Genomic DNA, 19,444 nt, shown 5'->3' with positions numbered 1-19,444 from the left:
AAGGAGACGTATAGATTTTCATTTCCACCTGTTCAAAAATCCGACTGCTAAACAAGAGGTAAACAAGAGGTAAGTCTAAGAAGAATGGCGACCTATGTAAGGAACAAATAGTACCCCACGCCCATCTTAGTGAATCTTTTTTGAGTATAACCGTTAGAATATAGGTAGGAACGTCTTTCATTTGATCAGTGCTAACCTACATTGAGAGTTACACGGTGACATAGGTCTTTTAACAGCACAAGATCTTCAGCAGTGCAGTGAGAACGGTTACATATTACTTTCATTAAAAATTTTGTGTTACCAAAACGATCTATAGCTTAGAAAGTCTAACTTTGTAGCATTATGAACGAGGATGAATTGTTATTCTTGTGATGTATCGACACTCCTTCAGAGCGCTTCCATCTGTAGACAAAATCTGCGGTCGCCTGGTATGGAGCACGTTGCGGAAGTGTTGCTGTGCAATGCGTAATCCGCAGGTGAAGTTGAGTCTCTCCAGAGATAAATTTCACAACCATATACAAATGAACCGCAACCAGGGCCAAGCATCTTCATTTACTCAGCACAAACACCTCCTTTACGAGAAGAAAAACCACAAAAATTACAGTAGAGAGGGAAGAAGTCATAAATAGTATCTTTGACATTATTCAAACTCGAATGCTATTAAGAAAAAGAGAATATAGAAACTAAAAACAAAATTGTTTGTGACAGAATATACGGAAAGAAGTCATCAGAAAACGTGTCACTACGCAGGAGTAATGAAAAGTACAACAATTATAAAGTATGTCCATTATAATTATCCGGGCTGTTATGCCGTGGTCGGTTGATGAATTCTGAGGTGATTCCCAACGTTTCGTCTCCGACTGCGGGAGACATCTTCAAGGGGGTCTGTAACTCGATGGAAGGTCCAACACACACACTGGCTCGCTACTGACTGCCGCTAAATTCCGTGTCCGCGCGCCCCCGCGCCGCGGCGTGACGTCACGTGTTTTGAAAACGTCAGTGCAATTGGCCGCTGTCCGTCGCCGTCGATCGCCGCTGCCAGCACCCAGTAGTGGACGAGTGGTACACATCTTCTTTAACACCGGCATCCATATACCGTTTAATTTGACGCCCTCCTCCTTTCGGTTGAAATTATTTGGGTGTTTAGCGATTTCGATTGCCTCCCTGTAGAGCCTTTCGTAGCATCCGCTCGTGGCCGCTAGTACTTGCGTCTCCTCGAAACGAATATTGTGGTTCCCTGGCTGGAAAGCATGCTCCGCAACAGCTGATCGTTCCGTTTCTCCTCTTCTACAATTTCCCTTGTGCTCTTCCAAACGTTTAGAAACAGTTCTTTTGGTGGTACCCACATAAACATCACCACAGCTGCATGGGATCCTATACAGTCCAGATTTTTCCAATGGTTTGCGAGCGTCCTTGGCAGGCCTAAGGTATTCCTGTATCTTCCTGGTGGGCTTGCCACGGCATAACAGCCCGGATAATTATAATGGACATGATATTTCCGGCCGTGAAAGTTTACATTTTAGTATAATTATAAAGTATATCTGTTCACATTCTCTAATCTGGTTTAAGAGTACAGAAAAGTAACTTCACATTGTTAGACACTGAGCCACCGCATACATCTTGCTTTTCAATAGTTTTTAAAGGAAAACAATTCGCACTCGCACTGCAGTTCGGGAGCTCCGACATTGAAGTCAGTATTATGCTGGTGTTTAGCGCACTTGCAAGGCACCTGGACAGATTTATAAGATTTATTTAACTAACGGCAATAGCAGCCTGATTTCTTTCAGCCTTTTCCAAGAGAATACGATTGCTTAGCAACAGCCTGATCATCTGTTGTCGAACAGGTAAGCCAAACTGATTGTTAGGGTCAAAGCTGAACATCCTTTTAGGCGCTTAGGGAACAGTAATTGCCTATTCATATTAATAGCAGTGAAACAGTAATTGGTTTCACTTACATCCTGATATTATTTCCCGTTGGAGGTTTGAGTCCTCCCTCGGGCATGGGTGTGTGTGTGTGTGTGTGTGTGTGTGTGTTGTTATTAGCATAAATTAGTTTAAGTAGTGTGTAAGTCTAGGGACCGATGACCTAAGCAGTTTGGTCCCTTAGGAATTCACACACATTCGAACATTTTGATATTATTTAGTTCAGTGATTGTGTAAGTGTTTTGCATTAGAAATCTGTGGTGTCACTGCCAGACACCTCACTTGCTAGGTGGTAGCTTAAATCGGCCGCGGTCCATTAGTACATGTCGGACCCGCGTGTCGCCACTGTGTGATCGCAGACCGAGCGCCACCACACGGCAGGTCTCGAGAGACGTACGAGAACTCGCCCCAGTTGTACGACGACGTTGCTAGCGACTATACTGACGAAGCCTTTGCTCTCATTTGCCGAGAGACAGTTAGAATAGCCTTCAGCTAAGTTAATGGCTACGACTTAGCAAGGCGCCAATTGTCACAGTGCATGTATCTTACGAGTCTCATTTGTATAGTCAAGAGAGATGTATCACAAGGATTGATTAAACGTTAAGTATATTCCAAAGCTACGTATTTTCTTTATAGTATTCAATACGTATCCTGTTCCAGACTTCAAGCCATCCTGCTGTAGCTTAGCGCGTGCCTTTCGGCTTCCTTCTCAGTGTGGCGTAGCTAGCTTGTTACGCCACAACAAAATCTAAGTATTCAGATTATGTATAAAACATATATAGCAATTGAGGTCATTCACATATGACATATGTATTGTGTTCATAAGGACTGAATATAATGTACGTAAAAAGGCACATAGGGACTTCAAACACAGAAGCTTCATATTCAGTAGATGTAATTGTTTCATACAACTACTAGCCAGCGTAATGTTACATCATGTACACAGTCAAGTTAACTCTAAGGGTTTCAGTGATAAGCAAAAGTAAAAACTCTGTTTTAATACATTAGCACAACAGCATTTTAGAAAACGGATAACAGCGAAAATAAATTTCTTTTCTTAGCGCTATATTGACGTCCAAAACCAATCATTAAGTAATGTGAAACGTGTATTCTTAACGTACGTCTTACGTTTCTCGTACATGGAAGTGCTCATTAAGATGACTGACAAATGAAAGAATCTTAACACCAAAACGTAATTAATGTAGAGTAATGAATTACAGGAATACATTTTTCTAGGTAACATATTTAGTGATTAACATTGTAAGATCGCAGATTAATGAAAGCGCCAGATGAAGCTTTGCAAATGTGAAATGCTAGTACATTAATGGTATGTGGACAAGCGTTATCCTGTGGAAAGCACCTCTTGGAATGCTGTTCATGATTGGCAATGCAGCAGGTCGAATCACTAGACTCACGTACATATTTGCAGGCAGGTTGCGTGGGGCAACCGCGAAAGTTGTCCTGCTGTCATAAAAAATCGCACTCCAGACCACAAAATAACTGATGATTGTCGAAGTAGAGAGGATATAGAATGTAGACTGGCAATGGCAAGGAAAGCGTTTCTGAAGAAGAGAAATTTGTTAACAGCGAGTATGGATTTAAGTGTCAGGAAGTCGTTTCTGAAAGTATTTGTATGGAGTGTAGCCATGTATGGAAGTGAAACATGGATAGAGAGTAGAAGCTTTCGAAATGTGGTGCTACAGAAGAATGCTGAAGATTAGATGGGTAGATCACATAACTAATGAGGAGGTATTGAATAGAATTGGGGAGGAGTTTGTGGCACAACTTGTCTAGAAGAGGGGATCGGTTGGTTGGACATGTTCTGAGGCATCAAGGCATCACCAATTTAGTATTGGAGGGCAGCGTGGAGGGTAAAAATCGTCGAGGGAGACCACGAGATGAATACACTAAGCAGTTTCAGAAGGATGTAGGCTGCAGTACGTACCGGGAGATGAAACAGTTTGCACAGGATAGAGTAGCATGGAGAGCTGCATCAAACCAGTCTCAGGAGTGAAGACCACAACAACAACAACAACCATAAACTCCAGTTGTAGGTCCAGTGTGCCTATCACGCAGACAGGTTGGTCGGAGCCTCTCGACTGGTCCTCTAAGCAACAAATGGCCATCACTAGCAGGAAGGCAGAACCACCGTTCATCAGGAAACACCACAGACCTCCACCCTGTCCTCCCATGAGCTCGCGCTTGACGCCATTGAAGTCGCAAATCGCGGTGGTTTCGGGTCAGTGAAATGCACGCTGTAGGGAGTCTGGCTCGGAGATGTTCTTGAAGTAACAGATTCGTAACAGTTCGTTGTGTCAGTGTGGTGCAAACTGCTGCAGAGGCCCTACGATGCGGCAGAGTCAAACGTCGATAACAATGGTCTTCCTTCTAGGTAGTGCCACGTGGCTATCCGCAACCCGGTCTTATTATTTATTTATTTATTGTTCCGTGGGACCACATTAAGGAGAAGTCTCCATGGTCATGGAACGAGTCAATACATGAAATTATAACACGATTGTAGAAACAGATAAAATGAAATATAAGAAACATATTCAGGCGACAAGTCGTAAGTTTAAATAAAGAAAATCAAGAATGTAACACTGGAATTTGCTTAATTTTTTAGCTCTTCCAGGAGCTCCTCGACAGAATAGAAGGATTGAGCCATGAGGAAACTCTTCAGTTTAGACTTAAAAGGGTTTGCGCTATTGCTAAGATTTTTGAGTTCTTGTGGTAGCTTATTGAAAATGGATGCAGCAGAATACTGCACTCCTTTCTGCACAAGAGTCAAGGAAGTGCATTCCACATGCAGATTTGATTTCTGCCTAGTATTAACTGAATGAAGGCTGCTAACTCTTGGGAATAAGCTAGTATTGCTAACAACAAACGACATTAAAGAAAATATATACTGTGAGGGCAAAGTCAAAATTCCCAGACTATTGAATAGGGGTCGACAAGAGGTTTTCGAACTTACGCCACACATAGCTCGAACAGCCCATTTTTGAGCCAAAAATACCCTTTTTGAATCAGAAGAATTACCCCAAAAAATAATACCATATGACATAAGCGTATTAAAATATGCGAAGTGGACTACTTTTCGTGTTGAAATGTCACCTATTTCAGATACTGTTCTAATGGTAAATAAAGCGGCATTTAGTTTCTGAACAAGATCCTGAACATGGGCTTTCCACAACAGCTTACTATCTATCCGAACGCCTAGGAACTTGAACTGTTCCGTCTCGCTTATAATATGCCCATTCTGTCTGATCAAAATATCAGTTCTTCTTATGAACACACATTCCCGTGCCCACGATTGTCTGAAATCATGTACAGTGGCTATTTTCCTGGCAAGCCTTTCTGCAAAATCACTCTTACGTGACTGATTCGAAATTTGAATAGACGTCATCTTTCAAATACATGACTACCTACTTTCGTTTAATTCGGATAACTTCTTCTTGGCACAGCGATTTTTTTCTATTCGTATGCTAGAACATGACGTAACTCAGAAGTTGATTTCAGTAGAAAATATTGTTTTGTGCCAATATTTAATGAAATACTTTCCTGGTTATTGAATATTTTCTTACATGTTTTACCCATATCCATCACATAAATGTATACGTAATTTGCGTGTTGATATAACGTAAATACCCTGGCTCTACTAATGACTGCGACGATCAACGTTTTTAAAACACTCCAGCAGACTACTGCACCTTCCAATGAGTTCCCAGACGGTGTTCCCCTTCGTGTGCGTATTCACGAGTGTCGGTGCACCTATACAGCCGAGGCTCTCCACGAGTGTCACTGCATCTATGCAGCAGAGGCTAAATATACAACACAGTTACCTTGTAGTATATTTTGAGCTTATTGTGTCATTCTGGCACGGTTGTGGTGCGAGCATGCCAAAGTGCAGCATTGTTGATGGACGCTAGGTGTTTACTTGCTTCACGAAAATAAACCCCGCTCAAACCTCGCAATAGATCCCAATAGGTCCTTCTGAAATTGTGCAACAGTTACTTTCAGCCCCCCCCCCCCCCCCTCAGTCCCCCTCCACTTTCTGTAAGGATATCATACAAACAGAAGCACTTTAATTAATTAATAAAGGCTAGTAGGCAAAACATACACAACCGACATCCGAAAGGTTGGCGTTTTCTAAAATATCAAGTTCTAAATATGTCAATAAGACCCGAAGAACCCCGCCTTGTCCCATTACACCTCAACCACAAGTAGGTAGATGTACAGAGCAGTTCAAGTTAAGCAATTCGTATTAAGATGCTTCAGTCATGAACTAATGTGCAGATGCAGCTGCGTGAAGCTGAGCCATATTGGCATCATCAGTCTGGGAGTATTTCGTGCCTGACTGTGAATTGGGTTTGAATACCTTTTCCGGTCACAGCGCAATCAACGGAAGCAAAGAACGCAGATTTGAGGATCTATCCAACACACATCACCCGTCATGAACATTATAGCGTTCACTCAGTTGCAGAACGATCTATTCTGCTCAAAATCATTCAACAGCCAAGAGAGCGTAAAATATTTCTTTATTTAAGACAGTCGCTTTCAACAGACTTTGTTGTCATCTTCAGGTCTTAAAAATATTTTTGTTGTAAAACATATTTATTTCACAACAAAAGGATTTTTAAGAGCTGCATATCATGACAATGTCTGCTGAAACCGATTATCAAAAATAAAGAAATATTTTATGCGATCTTGATTGTTAAATACTTTTCAACAGGTAAACCTATCGCCCTTCAGTACTCTCAAAATGAGAAATTTCAAGTTCTGTTCTGCGAATTTCAAATATTATTAAAGAGAAAAAAGGAAAAATCTACCTAAATTCTCAGGTACTAACGTAGAATGAAGGGACTATCACAAGAATCCAAGGAATCGAGCAGAATTTAATACAATAAATGCTCAATAACTGTCAACATGCTCACATGCTTTTTCGAGCATGTTGCATTTGCTACGACGTAAATCTTGATTCAAATACGTAAGATAAAATAACTTCACTTACTTCGGCTGTGATCGATTATCATGTTTCTCCTTCTCATTTCAGTGTGAGATAGAAATTTCATCCAACTTGCACATCTATCATTGTGTCAATTTACGTCCTAACTGAGTAAACTGTTCTCTGTTGTCAATGGAGAAACATATTTTATCAGAAAGGTTTATATTTACTACTCTTCGCGAAAAGCTGAGGTTCATTTTTTGTGATTTTTTACCTCAACAATAAAGCCCAATTATTTTGTCTGGCCTTCCGCGTATCAGTTTCGAATGGAACACAGTAGAATGCAGTCGTTATACTTGCCGCTGCCTTGTAATTAGCGACGAACGGGCGGCAAACAGTGGAAGTCATTACTCATTAAGCGTGCTTTCGTGCTGCGTAACTAATTCGTTTAGCCTTCGACAGGTCGCTGATTGATGGTCGGGCCGATGCCGTGTCAATGCAGATGCCGCTCGCTGCTGTACATTGTGAACGGTGTCGACCGCGAACAGGAACTGAAAAAGAAATAAAAGAAAATCGAAGAGGGTCTTCATTCTTCTCTGACAAGGCTTCGAGCTGCTAAATCATAGAGGCAATACCGCACCCTCATCCGAGGGCACATAAAGAGGAAAACTGTTACTGCTGAATTGTCGGATTAGTTGTAGTATTGTGCCTTGCGTCGTAAGTAGAAGCGAAATTTCAGACGTGATAAATAAATTGGATATCCATGTGTCTTCGTGTGGTTAATGGTGTGAACGACGTTTAGTGTGTAGCACAATTAATAGGGAAAGCTGGAAAAAGTGCAAGTGTACGACAGCAAAAGGATTCCTGTAAACATGAGTCCGAAAACGAGCCATTTGCGACATAACTGCGAATGTGTCTTTTTGAACCGCAACTTACTTCAGTATCAAGTACTGCCCTGATCGACATAAACGCATTTGAAATGTAAGATACTCGATAAATTCCCTGTCTAACCAGGGGCTCAAATTTCACCCATAAATTATCATAACAAAAAGTACAGTACTACACTGGTATGGGAAAATTAACTTTTGCGTGCTGTATTTATGCCAAGTGACATGGCTCAATAAAACTTGCACCATACACAGAAAAATTCTGAAGGTGGCAGGGGTAAAATACAGGGAACGAAAGGCTATTTACGATTTGTACAGAAAGCAGATGGCAGTTATAAGAGTTGAGGGGCATGAAAGGGAAGCAGTGGTCGGGAAGGGAGTGAGACAGGGTTGTAGCTTCTCCCCGATGTTATTCAATCTGTATATTGAGCAAGCAGTGAAGGAAACAAAAGAAAAATTTGGAGTAGGTATTAAAATCCATGGAGAAGTAATAAAAACTTTGAGGTTCGCCGATGACATTGTAGTTCTGTCACAGACAGCAAAGGACTTGGAAGAGCAGTTGAACGGAATGGATAGTGTCCTGAAAGGATATAAGATGAACATCAACAAAAACAAAACGAGGATAATGGAATGTAGTCGAATTAAGTCCGTTGATGCTGAGGGAATTAGATTAGGAAATGAGACACTTAAAGTAGTAAAGGAGTTTTGCTATTTGGGGAGCAAAATAAATGATGATGTAGACTGGCAATGGCACGGAAAGCGTTTCTGAAGAAGAGAAATTTGTTAACATCGAGTGTTGATTTAAGTGTCAGGGAGTCATTTCTGAAAGTATTTGTATGGAGTGTAGCCATGTATGGAAGTGAAACATGGACGATAACTAGTTTGGACAAGAAGAGAATAGATCACATAACTAATGAGGAGGTTTTGAATAGGATTGGGGAGAAGAGAAGTTTGTGGCACAACTTGACTAGAAGAAGGGATCGGTTGGTAGGACATGTTCTGAGGCATCAAGGGATCACCAATTTAGTATTGGAGGGCAGCGTAGAGGGTAAAAATCGTAGAGGGAGACCAAGAGATGAATACACCAAGCAGATTCAGAAGGATGTAGGTTGCAGTAGGTACTGGGAGATGAAGAAGCTTGCACAGGATAGAGTAGCATGGAGAGCTGCATCAAACCAGTCTCAGGACTGAAGACCACAACAACAACAACATAGAAAAAATTGCTACAGTGCACTACAGAAGGTACATGACATGAAGGTCTGTACATGACAACCATGATACAATAAAATGCATTGATATTATAGTAATGGTTTGCTTTGTCATATTATAAAACATAACTATACTTTGTAATAAATGTTTCATATCGTGTGATTATTACTTTATGTTACTCCAGAACCTGTTTTGTGAAACAAACAATACACGTGGGGCAAATTTTTATCCCACCTTGTTATTTATGTCTCGGGATTAGCACTTTGTTACTCTAGGGTTAATGATTATTTCTCAGTACAACCTATCCTGAAACACCTTTACAAGCTGTCCAGGCTCTTTCGGACCACCCTGTAGGCTTACTTGATTGTACAGATTCAAGATAAGTTAGTTGCAGTTGCATCACCATATTACATACAGTAAACAAAGAAACAAATTCACATTTAATTGCTACCTGTATCTTGCTTTGGCTACTTGTGTGTGTGTGTGTGTGTGTGTGTGTGTGTGTCACTTTTCTGCACACAGAAAGAGAAAGAAATCATTGCTTATCTAGTAGAATCTTCTTGTCTGGAGGGTCAACACATCTCATGAAGAACCACATGTTATGGCAGCTGAATCCTAAAAGCTGTTCTTAATTGGAAACTAACGACCGATAGCTATAACACAATTAAACCAGATTCTAAATCAGTACTCGCCTTTCTAAAGGTAAAACAGCGAGATAAAAATGAAGCGCTATGTAGGATGTTGCATAATGGACGTATATAGATACAGAGTGTTCGGAAAGTTTCCTTTACAAACTTCTAGGACTTGTAGAAGGGAATGAGTACATAACACTTTTGACTAAGAACGCATGTCCGGGGAACGTACCGTTTCAGTTCTACGGCGGTCTAAGTTCAGATGTGTAAAGCGTCTGTGTGTGGTGATGGAGAGAAAAGTCTCAAAGTTGCTTGTCCTGGTATACAACAGGGTAGATAGGATGACCTCTACTACATCAGACGGTCAACTGATGTAATGCATCAGTACTGTTCTGTACGTACAGTATGTTGGGTTCTTTTTCGTTTTAGGGTAATGTAAACACGTAATGTTTGAATACTAGTACGAACAAATGTGCTTAAGTGATAAATGAGCGTTCACGGCTAATTTAATTCCTGAAGAGAAAGTGGTGATTTAAGCGTCTAAATTGAAACCGTCGTAGAATAGAAACGGTATGTTTTCGGACATGAGTTTCTACTCAAAATATGTACCATCCCCTCTTCAAGTCCTACAAGTTTGTAACGGGAATTTTCGGACACCCTATATGTTACGAAATAAAAAGCATAACTGCCCTTCTTATTCAGGTTATATATAACGCATTATTTACGAGTGTCAACAATAAGATGCATACAGCAAAATGCCATGGTCGTGTGGTGTCTGGACAAAATTAGCAAAACGAAGCGAAACAAGTGCAGACACGATGCCGAAACAGGAGCTCATTAACTTGCTGCTAAGTCCTGTGTAAGCTAAAGCGTCGGTCATCCACTTGAACCTGCTTACTGTAGTCAAGCCAATATCTTCCTTTACACCACACACTCGTCCATTACCAGATTAACGGTTCTTTACGCCACATAATGGTTAAAATGGCTTTGACCACTATGGGACTTAACATCTGAGGTCATCAGTCGCCTAGAACTTAGAACTACTTAAACCTAACTAACCTAAGGACATCACACACATCCATGCCCGAGGCAGGGTTCGAACCTGCGACCGTAGCAGTCGCGCGGTTCCGGACTCAAGCGCCTAGAACCACTCGCCCACGACGGCCGGCACTCCACATAATGAGTCCTATGAACCAACCTATGTAGTCACATTCTACCTGACATTTTTGTCTCCCCACTTCAATAATTACCACATTCTACATTCTTCTCTACCATAACTTTTTCTTCTTATCTATAAGGTTTATGGTCCAAGTTACTTTTCCGTATAAGGCTGCACTCCAGACAAATGGCTTCAGACACAGATCTTCTAACACTTAAAGTTATAGTAGATGTTAGCAAGCTTCTCTTTTTCAGGAAGGTTCTTCTTGTTATTGTAAATCAGATTTTTATTTAGTCTACTTCCGCGATCGTCAAGTTTGCCCTGCATATAGCAAACCTCTATTACGTACAGTGTCTCACTTTCTAATCTGATTCCGTGAACGTCATTTGATTTAGTTCGTGTACACTCCATTACTATTGATTAACTTTTGTTGACATTCACCTTATAACCTCTTTACAAGACGCTATCCGTTCCGTACAAATATTCTTCCCAGTCCTTCACCTTGTCAGACAGATTTACATTGTCATTGCCAAAACATGAGGAATTTATTTCCTCTTCATGAGCTTCAATTTCCTTTGCAAATTCCTCCTTGCATAAGAGTAACATGGGTAATAGATTGCAACCCTGTCTCATTCAGTTCACAATTACTGCCTCTCTTTCGCTTCCTTTTACTTTTATATTGCAGTCTGATTTCTGCACAAGTTGCAGAGAGCTTTTCGCTTCCTATAGTTTTCTCAACTATTTTCAAAATTTCAGTGAGTCACGTTGTTTCTCTAAAACCACAGAAGCTACGAGTATAACTTCTTTAAATGTGTTCTCGACGACAAGTCGTTGAGTCAGTACTGCGTTCCGAATTCCTATATTTCTCCAAACCTAAGGTATCACCTACCACAGTAGGCGTTGGACTGTCGACAGCAGTTGTTTAAATATGATGTCCATTAACAAGGAGTGAAGAATTGCCCATATACGAGGGACGTTTCATATTGATTTAGACATTTTTTCATTCAGTCATGTTGCGCTATTAGAGTCATCATTAACTGCAGGTACAAGATGTAGTAGTTCGGTCGAACCGCAGGTGGCAGGATAATCAATAGAAGTGCAGTCCCTGCCCATTTTACTAGCTGTTCATTCATTCATTTCCGTGTCCCTTCAGAATTTCGAAAAATAGCAGCTGTGATAACTTTATCATTTTCTTCGTAAGCATCTTGTATTGTGCTCGGCTTGTCCAGGAGTGGCTTATATCGTCTTCAGCCTCGAAGTCGCAAAAGATGTCAGCGCTCGTTGGAAGGATTCCCCATGTCTTCAGGCTGGTTCAAATGGCTCTGAGCGCTATGGGACTTAACATCTGAGGTCAGCAGTCCCCTAGAACTTAGAACTACTTAAACCTAACCAACCTAAGGACATCACACACATCCATGCCCGACGCAGGATTCGAACCTGCAACCGTAGCAGCAGTGCTGTTCCAGACTTAGCGCCTTGAACCGCTCGGCCACGCCGGCCGGCTTTAGGTTGGTGGACGCGGTTGAGGGACCTCCATACAGGGTATTGTAGGTCTGTGCCAGGAGCTAGTTCTTCTTTTGGTGGGATGTCTACGTGCAGTGAGCTCTTCCATGTTGCAAGACGAATTGCCTTTGGTGCTGCCTCCAGTGGCGCTGCCCTAGCAAGGAAACTCTTGCGGGATTTAAGGTGGGATCTTGCTGCCTGATGACCATACAGGGGATGTCAGCTGTCATCCTCCTGCTTTGTTCTCTCATTGTCTGCCGCAATGACCCTACGGCTTTTGGGTTGGGCTATTCCAACAGTCGGAATTCCTAGCTGTTGTTATGACGTGAGTGGGCAACACAGAGTGTCATCATCAAGGAGAGCTCTGGGCGGCGTGTTTGCTGTGCAAGGAGAGCGCGCCCCCTGCGGACATTCACGGGCGATTGGGGACTGAGTGGAGAGCGTGCACCATCACGAAAAGTGCTTTTGCAACACGTCAACGCTCGTCTCCATCCGAGCTGGAAAATCATGGTTGCCATCGCTGAAACTGGGTTCCAGGCACTGCCATACCCATCGTATTCTCATGAGTTGGCTTCTTTAATTTCTGTAGGTTCTCCTCGAATCACTTTTCTGGAGTCTGTCGCACCAGTCGTACGACTGCTGCTTGCAGATCCTGAGAGTGTCGGGAATTTTGTCTGCACAAATATGTCCTGCCGTGGTTGCGACCGACTCGAGAAAATGGCTCGAGGAGGACCTACGGAACTGAAAGGAGCCACGTCAAGAGGATACGAGGGGTGTGGCTGTACCTGGAACCCCATTACACCTAGGGAAGGCGTGGTTTTCCAGTTCGTATGGGGGCGAGCGCTGACGTGTTGCAAGAGGCCTTTCTGTGACAATGTACACTCTTCACAAACTGCCCCCAACCTCCTGCGGATACCCACGGTGTTTACACCGTCGCGCCCTCTCCTTGATGATCATACTCCATGTTGTCCGCCCACGTAATGAAAGCACTTGGGATTGCACTCTTAGTGATGGTCCTGTCACCTGCAGTTAGACCAAAGTACTGCATACCAGCAACTGTAATGACAAGTCAAATAGCGCACTATGACTGGCAGGAAAAAATAAAGAGTAAATCAATGAGGGGAAGTCCCTCGCAAGCCTCTTACGTCAAGAAACAACAGCTGATCTTTGTCTTCCTAGTGGTGGCAAAGAAATTTTCACGAACTTGAACACAACTTGATTTAGAATATTGTGTGGACTTAACACGGGTTAACAACGAATCTATGTCTCAGTGGGTGTAAAATTAAAGAATAAACAAATAAAATTTGTGTAGATGTCTCTAAAATCTAAATATCCTACATTCTACTTCTAACGTAACCCAGAATTTACCTCTTTTTTCACGACTGGTAATCATTTGCTGTTGATAATAATGCCAAGTCGCACAGTGTTTTGAAGTGCACGTTAAACTGTGGTCCCCCCTCCCCCCGCCTCATAACTGATTAGAATGATGAAAGGAAGAGCATACCATGTCCAGTAGTACCATGCCCAGTAAATCAGTGGAGTGTTCAAACCAGCTTCAGGATTTGTAAAGGATGACAGTAGTATGACGCAGTCAGTGGTCCCCCTTACGCAGAGCTGGTTCTCTGGGACATTCGGCACTCAGCGCCCCTATCCCGGCGGTATACATTGTCTTGTTGTTTCGTTCAACAATACCGAAATGCAACCGCTCAAGCGATTTTATACGAGGCGAGGGCAGTCATCGTTCATGTTTCGCGTATAACTGTCATATGCAGTATAACAGCTACAAAAATGTATGAGCAGTTGGAGATGTAGATAAAATACGAGTCTGGAAGCTTTCCTTCGAATGGTAGGGCTGCGTTGAGTGATAATCGGTTTATCCGGCGAGGGCGGGGTTGACGAGAGGAAGGGGGTTGAGTAATTACACACAAAATCAATAAACATTCTGTCATCGTTAGTCGGTACCATATGTTAGCTGGCTGTATCATTATTTGACCAGTTATTAAGGCTACCATAAACAGTTATGGGTTGATAGTTCGATTTGGGGAAGCAGTACAGCAACGGCGAACCTCCGTGCAAAATTAAAACTAAAATTTAACTGCTAATCTTAGCAGGACTGGGTATAGCCGTTGTTACGAAGTGTATTTACTTACGAACTTAAAAAATTAAATAGCTGTTTTCCTTTCGAATCGAGAATTGTTACCTAAAATTGAACAGCTTTAAAATTCGCAAAGAAAAGAGGAAAGTTTTCGATTTGGAGAACACGGTCAGGTCTCATATCGAACGACGATCATGTTTGATACGAAGCGTGTTCTCTCAGTTGATCATCCCTTACCCATGTCCGAACGTCGAAGAGGAAAACTGTTTACAGGTTGAGGAAATTTTTACCATTTATTCAATTTAATACCTGACCAGCTTCCAGTTTCGTATAAACATTGCGGAAGAATATGTAACTAGGAGCATGCACGGTTTGGGACTGAAAACATCCTCCAAATCCGGTACGCATTTATTGAGAAACGGTTGTCAATGAAGAACTTCAGACATGAAGGACCAGTTGAGAACAAGGGTGGGGTGATGCTTACAACTCAACAGGCACAGCTACAGAGATGGGAGGAGTACTTCAAGGAACTGTTAAATTGTCAAGACAACCAAGAGGAACAGGTAAGAGATGTTCCAGAGGAAGTCCAAGAAGATCAAGATATAAATTTGCAGTGCCCCACAATGGGCGAAATTAGGAGTGCTTTGAAAACACTAAAAAATACAAAGGCTCCAGGCCTAGACAACATAGCACCGGAGCTCTTAAAAGCCGATATTGAAAATACTGTTAAAATGCTGCATCCTTTGCTGAAGCATATTTGGCTTGTAGAGAAATCTCCAAAGGAGTGGAAAAATGATTTGGTGGTAAAGCTCCCAAAAAAGGGAAATTTGTCAGACTGTAAAAACTGGCGTGGTATTACATTGTTGTCAGTGCCCAGTAAGGTTCTCACCAGAATTATTTTAAACAGAATTAAAGAATCCATTGAAAAGCGACTGTGTAAGGAACAGGGCGGTTTTAGGGCACGACGCAGTTATGTTGATCTTATTAACACTCTTAGGATAATTGTACAGCTAAGAAAAGAATTCCAAGCAACCATGTACCTGGCATTCATTAATTTTCAAAAGGCTTTCGATTCCGTGAAACACAAAGTGCTCTGGCAGGTGTTGCGGAAGTATGGCATACCACAGAAGATCTTAAACATCATAAAAGATCTGTATGATGGCTACAGATGCTGCGTACTCCACAAGGGAAATATGACAGAGCCCATAAAAGTAACAAGTGGAGTCCGGCAGGGTTGCATTTTGTCACCAACACTTTTTCTACTCGTTCTAGACTCTGTTATGAGAAGACTCACAGCAGGCAGGAGACGAGGAATCCAGTGGGGGATCCATGAACGTCAGGAGGAATTGGATTTTGCAGACGACATAGTTTTATTAGTTCAAAGGCTGACTGATACGCAAGCTAAATTAAACTTCCTGAAAGAAGAAGCAGAGGCAGCTGGCCTCAAGATAAATACAGGCAAAACAAAGGAAATGAGAGTAAATTCAGGAAACATGGAGGTGCTACTGTTAACAGGTGAGCAGCGGGTGGAGACTGTCAACTCATTCCTGTATCTGGGTAGTATAGTGACGGAAGATGGTTGGAGCTGGAGATGACGTGAAAAACCGCATTAAAAAGGCAAATGCTGCCTTGATACAATTGTATACAATATGGAAAAATAGAAATATCAACTACAAAACAAAAATCCGTATTTTTAATACAAATGTGAAGGCTGTCGTTCTGTACGCCAGTGAAAGCTGGAAATTGGATAAACAGATGACATGCCAGTTACAAAGCTTAATAAATAGATGTCTTCGACGCATCATGAATATCTGGTGGCCAGAAAAAATATGTAATGAGGAGCTCCGGCGAATAACAAACCAGATACCTATAGAAGACCAGATACAAGAGAGAAAGTGGGGTTGGTTGAGAAAACCAGATGGAGCCATCGAGAAAAAAGCATTGGAATGGAATCCCCAGGGAACAAGGAAAGGGACAGTGGAATGGGAAGCAAAAAGAGTTGGCAGGACCTGGGCAGAATAGAGGCAATAGCGGCCAAAGGAATTAAGTAAGTCATTACCAGAACAGCTTCCAGTTTCGTATAAACATTGCGGAAGAATAAGTAACTAGGAGTATGCACGATTTAGGACTGAAAACATCCTCCAAACCCGGTACGCATTTATTGAGTATTAAGAATGGAAGTGCACAACTTTTTTTTCTTTTTAAGAAAGAGTAATCATAATTGAAATTATTGTCTCAAAATGTTTTAAAAATTAGGAACATTCATATCTGCAATGTCATCGAAAATCAAAGTAAAGTTAGGTTTTCTGAACACCTGTACAAATAGCATAATGTTCGTTATGCGTTTTTATACAGGGTGTTACAAAAAGGTACGGCCAAACTTTCAGGAAACATTCCTCACACACAAATAAAAAAAAGATGTTATGTGGACATGTGTCCGGAAACGCTTAATTTCCATGTTAGAGCTCATTTTAGTTTCGTCCACCTACGCTCAATCGACCACGTTATCGTTATTTCATACGGGATACTCTACCTGTGCTGCTAGAACATGTGCGTTTACAAGTACGACACAACATGTGGTTCATGCGCGATGGAGCTCCTGCACATTTCAGTCCAAGTGTTCGTACGCTTCTCAACAACAGATTCGGTGACCGATGGATTGGTAGAGGCGGACCAGTTCCATGGCCTACACGCTCTCCTGACCTCAACCCTCTTGACTTTCATTTATGGGGGCATTTGAAAGCTATTGTCTACGCAACCCCGGTACCAAATGTAGAGACTCTTCGTGCTCGTATTGTGGACGGCTGTGATACAATACGCCATTCTCCAGGGCTGCATCAGCGCATCAGGGATTCCATGCGACGGAGGGTGGATGCATGTATCCTCGCTAACGGAGGACATTTTGAACATTTCCTGTAACAAAGTGATTGAAGTCACGCTGGTACGTTCTGTTGCTGTGTGTTTCCATTCCATGATTAATGTGATTTGAAGAGAAGTAATAAAATGAGCTCTAACATGGAAAGTAAGCGTTTCCGGACACATGTCCACATAACATATTTTCTTTATTTGTGTGTGAGGAATGTTTCCTGAAAGTTTGGCCGTACTTTGTTGTAACACACTGTATAAAAGAATGAAAGCTGCTTCCTGCTTCACACGCCCGCAAACCGTGGTGGCGTTGGCGAGAAAAGCCATCCAATCAACCCGGCAGAGCGCAGTAATCAGGGCGCAACATTTTCAATGCGATGGGTTTTGTCGGCATTCCCCCCCTCCCCCTCCCCCACGATTTTTAACTCTTCCACATTTTGTTTTTTTATTGTGTCGCTGCGAGCCGGATCGTGCGGCTATTAAGCGGATCGTTTTTGAAACGTATTTTGTGAGTATTGTTACACATTCATCGTGGTTAGAGATATGGCGGGGGAGGACGGATGATGGAAGCCGGCCGGACGGCCTCGGCAAGGCCTGGCGAATCGCCAGCACACCCGCACACACGAGAAGGAGCGTTCGTCGAATGCGTGTACTCGTATTGTGGTGTCGTTCGCTGTGCGATAAACGGGCGGAAGCCCCTCTAAGCCTTTCCTCGGAAAATCTTCCAGTCTTATGCTGGGATTACAATTTTCACACGGTGCAAAGGCTAGTGATAACGGCCAATAAGCATCGAGGTCATTACGAGCAAAGCAATGTCTCACTTGAAAGGAATGGGTGAGGCAATAACCTTTGGCCAAGTAGAATTTTCACAAGCAGTTTCTTTTATTTTTAACTTGCAGCACTTTTTGATCAACATTTTCTGGTGAAGCGTGGGTGAGGGCTGCAGCTTGTAGATCGGACGCACCAGGTTAGTGACCAGAGTCCTGGAAGGCGTCGATGAAATATTTGCTGTGGACGTGGATGGAATGCAGACGAATTGCGGTAGACACGGATAACTATCTTCATATGTTCAAAAATGTGTGTGTGTGAATTCTTAAGGGACCAAGTTAATGAGGTCATCGGTCCCTAGACTTACACAACTACTTAAACTAACTCGCGCTAAGGACAACACCTCCCGCTCCGGCGGGAGGGGCCGCGCGATTCGTGACATGGCGCCTCTAACCGCGCGGTCACTCCGTGCGGCTCTGCAAATGTACCCTCCAAAATTGTGAATGGGAAAACATATACTAAATGGAACAACGGCTATAGTGACTTTGTTTTATTACAGTAAAAACGCTTATTAAAATGTTAATCATCACCATCATCATCATTGGGTTGTCTCCCTTGCAGCAGGTTTTGACTGCATAGCCCTCCAAGCATCTCTGTCTTCTGTGTTCCTCTTCATTCTTTGGTACCCTCCTTGTGGCCTGCTGACATCATTCAGCATCTGGAATCTTCTTCTGCCCTTCCGTCTCTTTCCCGGAACGAAACCTACAACTGCCTCTACTAGAAGGCAATCTCTTCTTAGATTGCGGCCTGTCCAGTTTCTTGTACTTCACCGTCAGCACCAGCCTCCGTTCTTCTCCAACTGCGCCGGGCGGTGTGGCCGAGCGGTTCTAGGCGCTTCAATCTGGAGCCGCGTGACCGCTACGGTCGCAGGTTCGAATCCTGCCTCGTGCATGGATGTGTGTGATGTCCTTAGGTTAGTTAGGTTTAACTAGTTCTAAGTTCTAGGAGACTGATGACCACACATAGTGCTCAGAGCCATTCTCCAACTGTACTCAGTGCATCTTCATTCCTGGCTTTATCAGCCCAGCTGATCTTCTCCATTCTACGCCATATCCACATTTCACAAGCTTAAATTCTCTTCTCATCCTGTTTTCTCGAAGTCCACGCTTCTGTTCCATACAAGGCCACGCTCCGTACTAAGCACTTTACAAGTCGCTTCCTTAATTCCATGTTTAAACAACTACTTAGGAGTTTTCTCTGCTTTTGAAATGCCTCTTTCGCCAGAGCCATTCTCACTTTGATATCTTGTTGACGATTCATGTCTTCTTTAATCCAACTTCCCAAATACTTGAATGCTCTTACCTGTTCTATGACTTCTGACCCCAACTTAATTTTCACTTTTCATTTCTTCAGGGCTATGACCATGCTTTTGGTTTCCTTTTTATTAATTTTCGTACTTTA

Source organism: Schistocerca nitens, chromosome 4 (genome assembly GCF_023898315.1).
Source record: "Schistocerca nitens isolate TAMUIC-IGC-003100 chromosome 4, iqSchNite1.1, whole genome shotgun sequence".
NCBI classification, from domain to species: Eukaryota; Metazoa; Arthropoda; class Insecta; order Orthoptera; family Acrididae; genus Schistocerca; species Schistocerca nitens.
Note: the sequence above shows the minus strand (reverse complement) of the source record.